Raw genomic sequence first — 12,627 nt, 5'->3', positions numbered from 1 at the left:
TATTGAAGACTTTTGTAGAGTATTCATTGTCTATATGTTTCCAACATCATAAGATCAGTAATCCAATAAAAAGTTTATGCCTATCATTCATGAATAATTTATATTGAAAGTTAAAGGCAGTCTCTTTAATCTTGTTCTAAACAATTCTCAGTGAACTATGTCATAATTTAATTGAAACACTTTATCATGCATCTTGTGATTTCCTTTAAATTTTGTATATGAAGTCATTGGAGGTTTTTTAAGAGAAATTTATTTTGATTTCCTTTGAATGACTACTTACCTTAAGACGCCAGAGTAACGTAGTCTAAAACCAATAAATCAATCAGAATTCTATTCTCAATTGCCTCTTAATGGCATTGTGATTTTTTGGGTACTTCTGTCCCTGTGGGTTTACTCTTTCCATTTTGTAATATACTTCAGGATTCCTAATTTATTGGTTTGAATGCCTTCTCCAAAGATCCAGATTTCCTCTGGTCTATTATTTAATAGATGGTGTTCAATTTAAAGAAACACTCATTACTTGTGTACTACATAGCAAACACTGTAGAAAGTATTGAGGGTATGTAGACCAAAATGAAATGTTCTTGGTCTATCAAAGAATTTTTTATGGAAGAAAGGAACATGTACATAGTTAAGCAAATTCAAACTACATACAAAGGAAATATGTGTATGTTTCTTTGTGATTGGAGGCAGAAGGGCATTGCTCTGATGACTGGGAGAATTAGGAACAATATCTTGGAAGGGGCACCTGATCTGAACTTTGAAGGAACTGAGGCTTCCAAGAGGTGGAAATGAGTGTTTAAATCATAGGGGACACAGCCTAAAGGCATTAAGGTAGGACAACACCAAACAAGCTAATTTGGTGGCTGTATAATTAGGGGAATTACTGTGCAATTAATGAGATTGGATAGATATGGGCTGAAACCACATTGTGAAGGGTTTTAAAAGCTTAACAGAGCAATGCTCTTATTAAAGGCAATAGACAATAGTTTCTTGAACAAGGGATTGGCGTAGTCAGACTTATACTTTAGGAAAATCAATTTGGCAACTGTGAAGGTTGAAACCAGAAGAGTGTGGGTGCACGGAAGACCAGTCTATTTCATCTCTCTAGGTGAGAAATGAAGGTCAGAATCAGAGGAAAATGTGGTTTGTATGTTGACAAAAAGAAACAAATGTGAGATGTTGTGGATGTCATAGCAACAATTCATTGGATATGAAGAGTGACTGAAAATGAAGAGTGAAGGAATACTCCATTTGCTACCTTGGGAGACTGAAAGAATAGTGGTGCCCTTGTTAAAAATAGGGAAGTTAAGAGAAGGAGGGGTGTGGTGGGAAGGGAAAGATAATCAGTACTGTTTTCAGTGCTTTTGAGATTGAGTTTTTAGTCAATGAGAGAATTTGATATGCCTGGGAGGTATATCTAGGTAGAGAATTAGATAGGTAAATTTGGGAATCAACTGCATACAGATAATAGTTAAGCCCATGTGAACTGATGAGATGATTAACACACTGGGAATATAGAGATAGGAAAGGGCTTAGAACATAATTGTTATGACCAAAGAATCATCACTATGTGCCCTAAGTAGTGATGGTCATCTCTGAACTTGAGTTCCTCTTCAGACGTACCATCCTCCACTGTCCCCATTCCCAAAGCTGTTCCAGTTTGAATAGAAACTACCTGAAGTTGTGCTTTTCTGGCCTAGTCTTTGAGAACAAAGGATCACCGCTCCATTCTGGGCATCAGAATCCAACTTTATAAACACTCACATGACCTCTGAAGCCTTTTTTCACTTATAATTTAAATAATTTTATTTTAAAATTAAACAGGAACTCACATCTGAAAAGAAGTAGGGGTTCCTAGTTAACAAAGAAATTCACATTTTAGTTAAACATGTAAACTATTCATGAGAAGGTTATTTCCTAAAAATTAAATTTGCTCTTTGTAATGTCTCTCATTAGAATATTACTCAGAGTTCAGTTGTTTTATTTCCCCTAATCCTCTGGCAGAATTATGAGTTATAGAACTGGATTCATGTGTTGGTCCTCTTGGGACAATAAATAGAGCTGAATAGCCCCAGCTGACCATATTTTATGCTTTGTCATTCACTTTGTTGTAGAGACTTATGTTGTGGTCTCAGATTTAGAGTGGAAGAGAATTTTAGAGATTGTAATTGTAATCCTGTTGTAATTGGATCGGAATCCTTAGATTGTAGACTCTGAGGTCAGGCATTATCTTTGTTTCTATTTGTATTTGTATCCCTAGTGTTTAGCACAGTTCCTGGCATATAATAGTCACTCAAAATCTTATTCATCTCTTTTATTTGGGAGGTTAGCAAAATACTAACTATTAAATAGCATATTAGATTCAACAACAACAAATGTGTATCTATTAACTACGTACTATATATGGGAAGCACTGTTTAGCACTCTTTGGCATTAGAAAAAGGTGAAACTTGGCATACTTTCTGCCTTGAACAAACTTACGTATTAGAAATTTTTTTGTCTTTGAAAAACTGAAATGAATGTATTAAAAAAAAAAATCAAATCCTTTCTCAAATAATAGTGTGGATTCCAAGGAAACTGAGTTTATTCCTGACTGCTGTTGCATAGGATAACAAGAATCAGAGGATTTTAGAACTGGAACAGATATTAGAATTCTTCTATGCCAATGCACTCATTTTATACATGTATACCCACATACACATGTATCTATATGTATGCATATAGATACATATATATGTGTGTATATATATATACACATATATATATACTTTAAGAAATCTAGTAAAACTTGCCAATCTTTTAAAATTACCTCTATCTCTGCTGTAATAAAAGTCATCCCTCTGTGACTGAAATAAGATTTATATAGCCATTGTAATCCTACTATCTTACTGCTTTAAAGGGAGTTCTCTTTGAGAGATGGGGGCAGCTAGGTGGCTCAATGGATAGAGGATAGGGCCTAAGTCAGGCAAACTCATCTTCCTGAGTTCAAATCTGGCCTGAGACACTTGCTAATTCTTCGACCCTGGGCATGTCACTTAATCCTGTTTGTCTCAGTGTCCTCTTGGGTAAAATGGGCTGGAGAAGGAAGTGGCAAATGAAAAAAAATCCCCAAAATGAGGTCACGAAGAGCTAGATATGACTGAACAAACCAAAAACATGACTCAACAAAGTCTTTGAGAAGTAAAGGTTATTTTCACACTTGTGAATACATTGAGCCGGTCATCTGTCCAGCATATTTCTGTCTGCATTCCTCTAAAGCACATCAGTAACAACAACGAAGTGAATAATTTAGTCAATCATTTGGTTGATTTCTCTATCCAGTGCTGAACAATGAAATAATAGAAAGTAAGAAGACCAGATAGTGTAAAGATTAATAATATCCCTTTTCATTTTTATATTTTGACATTGTTTAGATGAAATAGTTTATAGTAAATAGCAGAACTAGAAACCAAGGATCTTACCACATGCCCCAGTAAGTCTCAAAACTTCTAAAACCCTATGTTATTTGAATAACTTCTATTTTGACAAAAATCATATTACGGCCATAAACCTCATAAAAATACCAAAATGAATTTATTTAGCAATGCCATTATAACCCAAACGAAACTTTAAATAATGAGCACTTATTTTGGTGGTAGCTGTTTTCAAGCATATCTTCACTTTTATCATTGCTGTCATTGGCTGGTTGCCACCCATGGCTTTACTTCAAGTTTTTGTTGGTCGTAAACCCCTTTGAAATATCAACGTGTCTTATGGAGGGATCTAAAAATACTTATCTTATGACTTAATAAGGTCCAACTGTGTGTTCTTGCTTTTCTTTAAGAATTGTATTCAACAAAAGTTTCTTGGCATTTAAAATGTTCTTAAATTACCGGTTCCACCTCTCTGTGTGTGGGTTGTTCATGTATAGGTGTTGCCTGATGTTCACTGGAATACTAATGGATACTTTGGCAACCTTTCTCCTAAGCAAAACTGAAAAAGAAAACCTTAAATGATGAGTGGGTTGCTGAAAACACATGAAAGTATTCATGGAAAAGATACGTAAAGAATTCTAAAGTACTAGAGAATGTTTTTTCTTAAGAGAACATTGTGTTTGGAAAATCAGCCTATGTTGAATTTTATAATTCTGTGTTCATAGCTCTGTTCCAAAGACAAGAATAAATTATGGTAGATTTTGAAGTTAGGACATTAGAGAAGCTAGGGGAGATGGCTCCACAGTGTATTCCTACAGCAGTTAAAGTAATTTCTTCTTTCATCTTTTAGAATTTTTTTTTCCAATTTTGCCTCCTTTATTTACCACCTATCATTCTTTCTTAAGTAAATAAGCTGGCTACCATCTCAGAGGTCATAGGTGCTATATCAATTAAAAATGAATGGAATTTTAGAAAACTGTCAGTATTTGCTTCATTAGGTAAGAAGTTTTCCTTGCTTTAATTACACAATAAAGGACTCTAGTTGCCTAGTGAGCACAACCCCCCAACCCCCCCCAAAAACCTGATGAATTGTCATTGGAACAATATACTCAAAATAATAAATTACCATTTTATTAACTTTGGTCACATTAACATTACAAGGCATGCTTGGTGAATACAGTTTGTCTTGTCATCATCCAAGAGATAAAAGGCCGTTGTTCTTGATTTCTTCATTTATCTTCAAGAATACCCACTGTGGTTGCAATGAATTCACTGAAACATTTTACCCTCAGTAAAACTTGTGTTGATCCATTGACTTTTTGTGCTCCTTTTGATGGCTCCTAATGGATAGAGTAAATGTACTTGTAAGGTTGCCTTGTGCAAAGCCATCAATCTCTGTAAAGGTGACCAGGGCAATGCTTCTGGAAATTCTCCCTACACATTTTGTATTGAAATATGAAGTAGGGATTTCTAATGTTGGCAGGCATGACTTGGGAATCTTCAAAGGGGAGACTAAAGATTAGTAGTATTAAGCTAATGACATAAATGCTAATTAAATACTGCATGATATTATGAAATGCAGTTGGTATAAAAAATGATAGCTCATATTTATATAGCTCTTTAAGACTGGCAAAGTACTTCAGATATATTGATCTCATTTGATGGGAAAATTTCCAAGAAATAAAATCCCCTGTCACTTTCTATTTACTGGTATGTCTCTTGTACTACACTGAGTAAATGCTATGGTTTCATGGATGTGCATTTTAGTAGATCAGTTTTATGTCAATTATTACAGATTTTTTTATTGAAATAATTATTAACTGTAGAAATGATGGGGAGGCATTGGATTTTTTTTCACTAAAGACTTTTAAGAAAATAAAAATAATTATATATTGAAACGTCAAATCGAAGTTATAGTTGACTTCTGTCGTCTTCCTTAGCGACTAGTGAATGCAGCTTACCTGCATCAAATGATGCTGTGATGTAAAATTCCTACTGAAATATGCCCTCAGATTTTTCTTTAGTAGTAATCCTATCTTTCTTTAGAATTGTATCCAATTTGCACCAAAGAAATTCAGCTACACAAATAACTCATTCTTAGATTAAAGAATGAGTGTCACAACTAATGCAGATAGACCAGGTCAGATGGTGCCAAAGCAAATCAAATGTATTTGTGAAGCCTACAAGGGAGAAAAATGAAATACTTGGAGTCTATTTGACACAACCTTTCCCCTAGAGCTCCCCACAGAGCTTCATTTACCCACCATTTGGACAATGTAGGATTTATGTTTTCCTTCTTTCAGCCAATAAACGTTAATTAAGTGCCAAAAAAAATTAAAGAACTTATACAAATTTGTTCACAAATTGTGATATATTTTCCTTAAATGTTATGAGTATGTTGCAAGGAATTTTGTCAGTTATTGACTTAGAATATATATAGAAAGAAATCAGTATATCTTTTGATAAAAAATAAGGTGAAAAAAGGGGAAAGGAATAAGTATTTATATGTCACCTACTATGTGTCAGCTACTGTACTAAGGGCTTTGCAATTATTATCATATTTGATCCTCTCAACAAGCTTGGAACGTCCGTGCTATTATTACTCCTTTTATTCAGTAGGTCTTCTAGACTTCAGGCCTAATGCTTTATCCACCTGGCTGCCTGATTATTAACCTAATTATTAGCCACAATAATGTCTTTGACATATCTCTTGTTTTTCCACTGTAGCTAAGCTGTAATTAGTCAATACATTTAAATATTCAAATTATCACAGCACATAGTAAGTGCTTGATAAATGCTTGTTGAGTTGAAGTCTAACTGTCTCCAAAGACAGCTCATGATAGGTCAACTGTCCACCAAATTTCTTCTCCACTTAGGGATAGATTTCAAGGGCATCTGTGAACTTGGATAGGGAAAATTACATCTTTCTTTTCATTACCCTTTGGTTTCCTCTAGAATCCTATGTCTTTTATTTTAGACATTTGAGAACATTCTAAGAAGAGGTCTATAGGTTTCATCAGATAGCTAAAGAGATCTATCACACATACTCACACTCACACACACACACATACACACACACACACACACACACATTAAAAAGGCCTCTGAGTTAGTGCCCCCTTAGAGTAATCGAGCCTTTTTAAAAATAAAGCTAGAGGAAATCCTTTCCTGCTTCACCTTGAGAATTATTGCTCCAGGAAAAGAATTGCATCTTTGGAACTTGTGCCCTCTGTTTTTTCTGGCAAAACTCATTTATATTTTTGTGTCCCAGGATATCCTTATGGCTGTCCTAGATACACCATGGGCCATGACCTCTTTTAGAGACTACGTGGCTGAGTGCTGTGCACAGGTATAGTGTTACAGAATAGTGACATCCTTTGTGCCTCTTCTCTGCACCATGCTAACTTTGCGAAGGGTGTGTCTTCAAAATTTAATAAAACCTACTCCTTCCCTTTGTAAGAGCAGGAATTGGCTTGACTGTTCTTTTTTGTGGATACCATTACAGTGCTAACTAAATTTAGCACTGAGCCACACTCCCAATTTTTCCATTTCCTGAACATCTTTTTCATAACAAGGTATAAAGAGGTATCATTTTGGTTTCAGTTCCATTACACTAACAAGTTACAATTATAGAGAACTGCAGTTAACGGACATTCGTTCCTGCCCCCCTTTGCTTTCTGCCTTTGAATTTGTGTCTCCCTTTTTTGTTCCCTGTTGTTAATACAAAGTCTTTCAGAACAAAGAACAAAAACAGACGTATTTCTAGACCATAGTAATGGTTGGCAGTAAGTGGAGACTAAAAAAAAAGTAGAAGCTAAGTGTTAGGCAGTGGGCTGGCTATCTGGAGGGTAGGCTGCCTGTGAAAGTGTGAACTCTGCAGCAAACTGAATTACTCTAGAATCACAGTGTGTTAGAGCAGGAGGATACAGATGGAATAATTAGTCTTTTCTTCCCCCAACCAGACAGAGATGAGTAAACTGAAACCAGCGTTCACATTCTCTGGGTAGTAAGTAGTGGCCAGGCTCCCAATTCACTACTTGTTATTCTAGGCTTTTCACTTAATGTTAAATTTTTTTTCAGGGTACAAAATGTTTCAGAAACACTAAACCCTGTTCTTCTCTGTTGCCAGGGAGTTTGAGCTGCTTTTAAACAATGAATAATAATAATTTTATAGTGTTTGATGCCTCTTAAATACCTATAAAGGAGCAGCCTATGAATAGAGAACTTTCCTTGGATCCAAGAAGGCCTGGATCCAGTGCCTGCCTCTGACATGTGTTATCTCTGTGACTCAGGGGAAGTCACTTAAACTTGAAGCAATCATCAAAGACCCTACCTAAGTTTCAGAGCAGGTGCATTTCTACATTGGTGGATAGAGCTTCCTCACTCTGACCCATGCCAATAAAATAAATAGATCCAGTCTCTGCAAAAGACATCTTAAAAACATGTATGATCCTCAAAAAATACCCATGGATTGTTATCATTATTTGCACAGGACAGGACTGGAGACACATAGCAACTTGGTGGCCAACTCAAGCATGGGGAAGGAGGGTGGGGAAAGAGTGAGAATAATTCCATAGGATCTGATCAAAACTATATACAGAGAACACAGTTGCCACTCAGTCAGTAACTTCAAAGAAAAGCCATGTTTTAAACTAGCGCATTTAAATGACTGGAGATGAGTTCACTTTCTCTTGTTGTTGTTTTTTCGTCATTTGCAGCTGTGTCTGACTCTTCATGATTCTATCTGGGGTTTTCTTAGTGGAGATACTGGAGTGGTTTGCCATTTCCTTCTCTAGCTCCTTTTGCAGATGAGGAAACTGAGGCCAATTGAGTTAAGTGACTTGCCCAGGATCACACAGCTAGTGATTGTCTGAAATCAGATTTGAACTTAGGAAGATGAGTATTCCAGACTCCAGGCCTGCTGCCCTATCCACCTAGCCGCTGACATCTTATCTTATGTCCCATTCTAAATTAGTAGCATGTAGTCTGATGACCATAATAACTACTCATTTTGATTGGCCACTGAAGCTCCATGAAAGTAAATTTATTATTGCATGCCAGATATATTTTCCTTTCCCTGTTTTCTTATCTTCAATCCATACAACATAATTTTTCCCCCTTGTAACTCCTAAAGTTTCCTTTTAAGCAAGAAGTAGCTCTGATGGACATCGAGTTTGTCTGTATTCTATCACCAGTCTTAAAATTGATTTCCTAATTAAAATCCCTTATGTACATTATGTACATACAGCATTCAGTTCATAAACTGGCTTAAGCACTTTATGGAGTACTTTAGCCCTATCATTTATGTCCAAGTGGGAAACAGTTTTAAATGATTTTTAATTTCTGATTTGAAATATTATCAATAAAAGGGCTAAACTGGATCAGCTGACTGGGATTAAGTGGGACTCCTTACATTAAAGCTTTGAAATATCCTATCTAACTCATTGTCTGGTTATTACTTTAATAAAAGTACGTTCTTGAAAAGGGATGGCTAGATATCACTCTCTGAATATAAGATTGCTGGTCTGGTTAATGTTAATCCTCTAACTGCATAAAATAGAAAACTCAGAGGAAGCATAAACTCTTTGCTTTCCCTAAGGTTATTAGTTCTAGAAATGAAAATATGAAGCAATAAGATGTTTTAGACTAATTAAAACTCATTTTTTTCTTTAAAAAATTATTCTTAGGATATGTTTTACTCTTCCCATGTTAATCTGAATTGTGTTGTTGAGTCATTTCACTTGTGTTTGACTCTTCATGATCCCATTTGGGGTTTTCTCTATAAAGATAATGGAGTAGTTGGTCATTTCCTTCTCCAGTTCATTTTACAGGTCAGGAACTGAGGCCAATGGAGTTAAGTGACTTGTCCAGAGTCATACAGCTAGTAAATTTCTGGGACCAAATTTGAACTCATGAAGATGAGTCTTCTAGGCCCCAAGCCTCAGTGTACCACCTAGCTTCCCTGTAAATCTGAATAGTCTTTACTAAGTCCAGTTTTTAAAAAAAAACTTGATTAAAGTATTGAATTCCCAAGTTCCCCAGGTCCTTGTGAGAGTTGTGTAACTTTTTAATTTAAAAATGTTTTCTGTGACACTGATTGTTAAAGGCATAAGCATAAATGCATATGGGTACACTTGTTTTGGGTTTGCAATAGTTTCACTATCTTGAAAATCTGTGTAAATCATCCTCCACATAGCTGAGTTTAAAAGAACCAAGGGACTGATATGCAGACTTTGGTATATTCTGTAAGACAGATACTTGAATCTTACTTTGCTTTTATTACCTATTGTCAGAAACGGAGAGAAGAGGAAAATAACACTCTTTAGATATCAGAATACCAAAGAGGAATGCCAGTCTTTAGATGTCAGACAACCTTAAAGGAAAAAGGGTTTGTCAAGACACAATCTACCTGGACAGTGATAAGACCAAGAAACCAAATTTGTCTACAATGTTCTATGCATCTTTTAAGGTCAGTAGTATTTACTACATACATTTAGCATTTGCCGATGATAGATAGATAACACAGTTCTTTTTAAATGGTTAGTATATACAAAGAGTGCTAAGGATACAAATAAAAGCAAAGAAGATGATATCTGCCCTCCGCAAGCATATGTTCTAATAGGGGAAGATGACATAAATATTAGATGTCAAGTGGGGGAGGGAAATGTTGTAACACCCAGAGTGGAGATGTTCAGTGCTGTTAGGGCCTGGAGCCAAACAAAAGGAAGCCAAAACGATCTCATAAAACTCCATTTCCTTCCCAGAGAAGAATCTCAGTTTTTTAGTTAGATTAGGATTGTATACAATCATCTCATTGGATATATTTTTGGAGATTTCTAGGAAGTATGGAGATTATTATAAGGCATAATACCAGTAGCTCAGACATGGAGTGCTTTAAATAAATTTCATTTTCACAGTAGCCCTGTTAGGTAGCTAGGTATTATGATTCTCATAGATCCATAGACTCCCACTATTTTAGAGCAGAAAAGGATGGTAAGAGTTACATAGTTATAGTTTCATAGTTATACTTCTTTCACTTTGCAAATGAGAAAATGGACTTAGAATCAATGAGATCAGATTTTACATTAAAGAAACCCTAGCCTTCCCATTTCTTATTTCCAAAATAATATCTTCTATGCCATACCTAACAAGTGGTCATGTAGCCTGCGTGAAGACTTCCACTGAAGAAGACTCAGAGTCAGGAAGACCTGAGTTTGATACCCATCTCAAATAGTAACAATTCGGGCAAGCCCCAATTCCTCTTCAATCAAGGGAGAATTGTGATAATAACAAAAATAGTATTTATATAGTGCCTAATGTGTGCTAGGTACTGCAAAAATTGCTTTACAAATACTATCTAATTTGATCATCACCCCAACCTGAAAGGTAAGTGATATTATTATCCCTACTTAACAGTCTAGGAAACTGAGGCAAACAGAGATTATGCTTGTAACCATTTGAATTCAGGTCTTCCTGACTCCAGACCCAGTGCTCTATCTGCCACTCCAACTACCTGCTTCTAATGGTATATACTGCATTTAGTTGTTAGGATCAAATAAGATATTGAAAGAATTTTGTAAATATTTAAGTGCTATGAAAATGTTTTCTTGCATTCATTTATTTCAGTTGTGGCCAACTCTTTGTGGCTTCAGTTGGGATTTCTTTGAAAAATATACTGGAGTGGTTTGCCATTTCCTTCTCTAGATCATTTTACAGATAAGGAAACTGAGACAAACAAGGTTAAGTAACTTATCCAGGGTCACACAGATAAAGTGTCTGAGACCAGGTTTGAACTCACAAAGATAAGTCTTGCAGACTTCAGGCTGGACACTCTATCCACTGTACCACCTAGTAATAGCAGTATTGTCTTATTCAAATGTGAAGTGAGCTCATTCAAATCTCAGATAGTTCTAAGAAGTTTTATATATATATATATATATATATATATAACCCAAATGACCTTTGTGTAACTTTTAACCATTGCTTCTAGTTTTGCTCTCTTGAGACAAACACAGTCTTTCGAGTTCTTAAAGAAAGCTATCATCACCAGTCTTCTCTACTTTCTTGAGTCTTTGTCAGAGTAAAAACCTCTACTTCCTTCAACTAGTAATCAGAAATGCGGCATATGCTAAAGGCACATGATCTTCCTTACTTTCTTTTTCTAGGCATTCTCCAGGTTTTCAGTGGCATTGCTAAAAGGTAATGTCCATCTCAGAACATCATGTTGCACATATGTTCTGACCCAGGTAAAACATAGTGGATTCTCATGTACTCACTCTCAGAAGCTATTGCCTGACTTAGTGCAGCAAAAGATAAACCTTAGTTGTTTGGTTGTTATACCCCTTCAGTCTATCATATCAACTTTGCAGTTGACTAAGGCCCCAGTGTCTTTTCCAGACTATTGTCTACCCATGAATGACTATCTATCCACTCTTGTACATGTCAAGTTACTTTGTTTTAAACTAAGTGTAAAAGTTATAATTCATCCCCATTAATTTTTATCTAATTGGATTCTTCCCAATTCGATTCTAGAGTGTCAGCATCTTTTATTTCATCTTTTATTAGACTGTCAACATCTTTCCTCACTCAGAGGAAGCTTGGTCTAGTGGATAGAGCAGTGCACTCAGAGTGAGAAAGATGTGGGTATAAATCTTTCTTCAGACTCAAGCAGTGAAACATTGGGCAAGTTACTTAATCTCTTTGGACCTCAGTTCCCTTTTTCTGTAGAATGACACTGGAGTCATTGATCTCTAAGACCTTTTCCAGCTCTAAGTCTTTCATGTTGTGCTCCTCTTTTCTTGTTGTCTGTGAAAGAATTAGTCTTATAGCTACATAGTCAGTATGCGAGAGAACCAGGATTTGAACATATCATTTGAATACACATCCAGTGATATTCCTGATACTTTAGGAAATAGTGGAAAGAAGGCACTTGGAGTCAAAAGATCTGGGTTCAAGTTCTAACTCTTGTACTAGTTGAGGGACCCTATTAGGTAAGTAACAACTTCTCTGATTCTGTTCTCATAATTATCACTCATTTTTATATTAAAATATTTTAAAATGAATTCATGTGGAATTTGAGCTTTCATCTTTAATTCTACTTTACATAGCACCGATAATATCTTCTTTCCTCTAAATAGGCATGAAGGGGAACAAACGACCGCATCAATTTACTACTGAAGTTTAGCTAGTATCCATGGTGATGGCTTTTAAA

At 35.7% G+C, this 12,627-nt stretch overlaps 1 protein-coding gene across 3 annotated transcripts in view; it reads left to right on the top strand.

Moving 5' to 3' along the window:
* The window catches only part of SEMA3C (semaphorin 3C), a 191,716-nt gene that overhangs the window by 9,121 nt on the left and 169,968 nt on the right, over positions 1 to 12,627 (top strand). Inside the window, exon 2 of one of the 3 annotated variants that reach the window (XM_072653209.1) lies at positions 9,710 to 9,885. The exons of the other annotated variants lie outside the window; for them this stretch is intronic. The gene's annotated coding sequence lies outside the window, so the exon portion shown is untranslated. The remainder of the gene's footprint in view (positions 1 to 9,709; positions 9,886 to 12,627) is intronic. 3 annotated transcript variants of the gene reach the window in all.

The sequence above is a fragment of the Notamacropus eugenii genome, chromosome 3 (genome assembly GCF_028372415.1).
Source record: "Notamacropus eugenii isolate mMacEug1 chromosome 3, mMacEug1.pri_v2, whole genome shotgun sequence".
NCBI classification, from domain to species: Eukaryota; Metazoa; Chordata; class Mammalia; order Diprotodontia; family Macropodidae; genus Notamacropus; species Notamacropus eugenii.
Note: the sequence above shows the minus strand (reverse complement) of the source record. Positions and strands in the feature narration are given on the sequence as shown.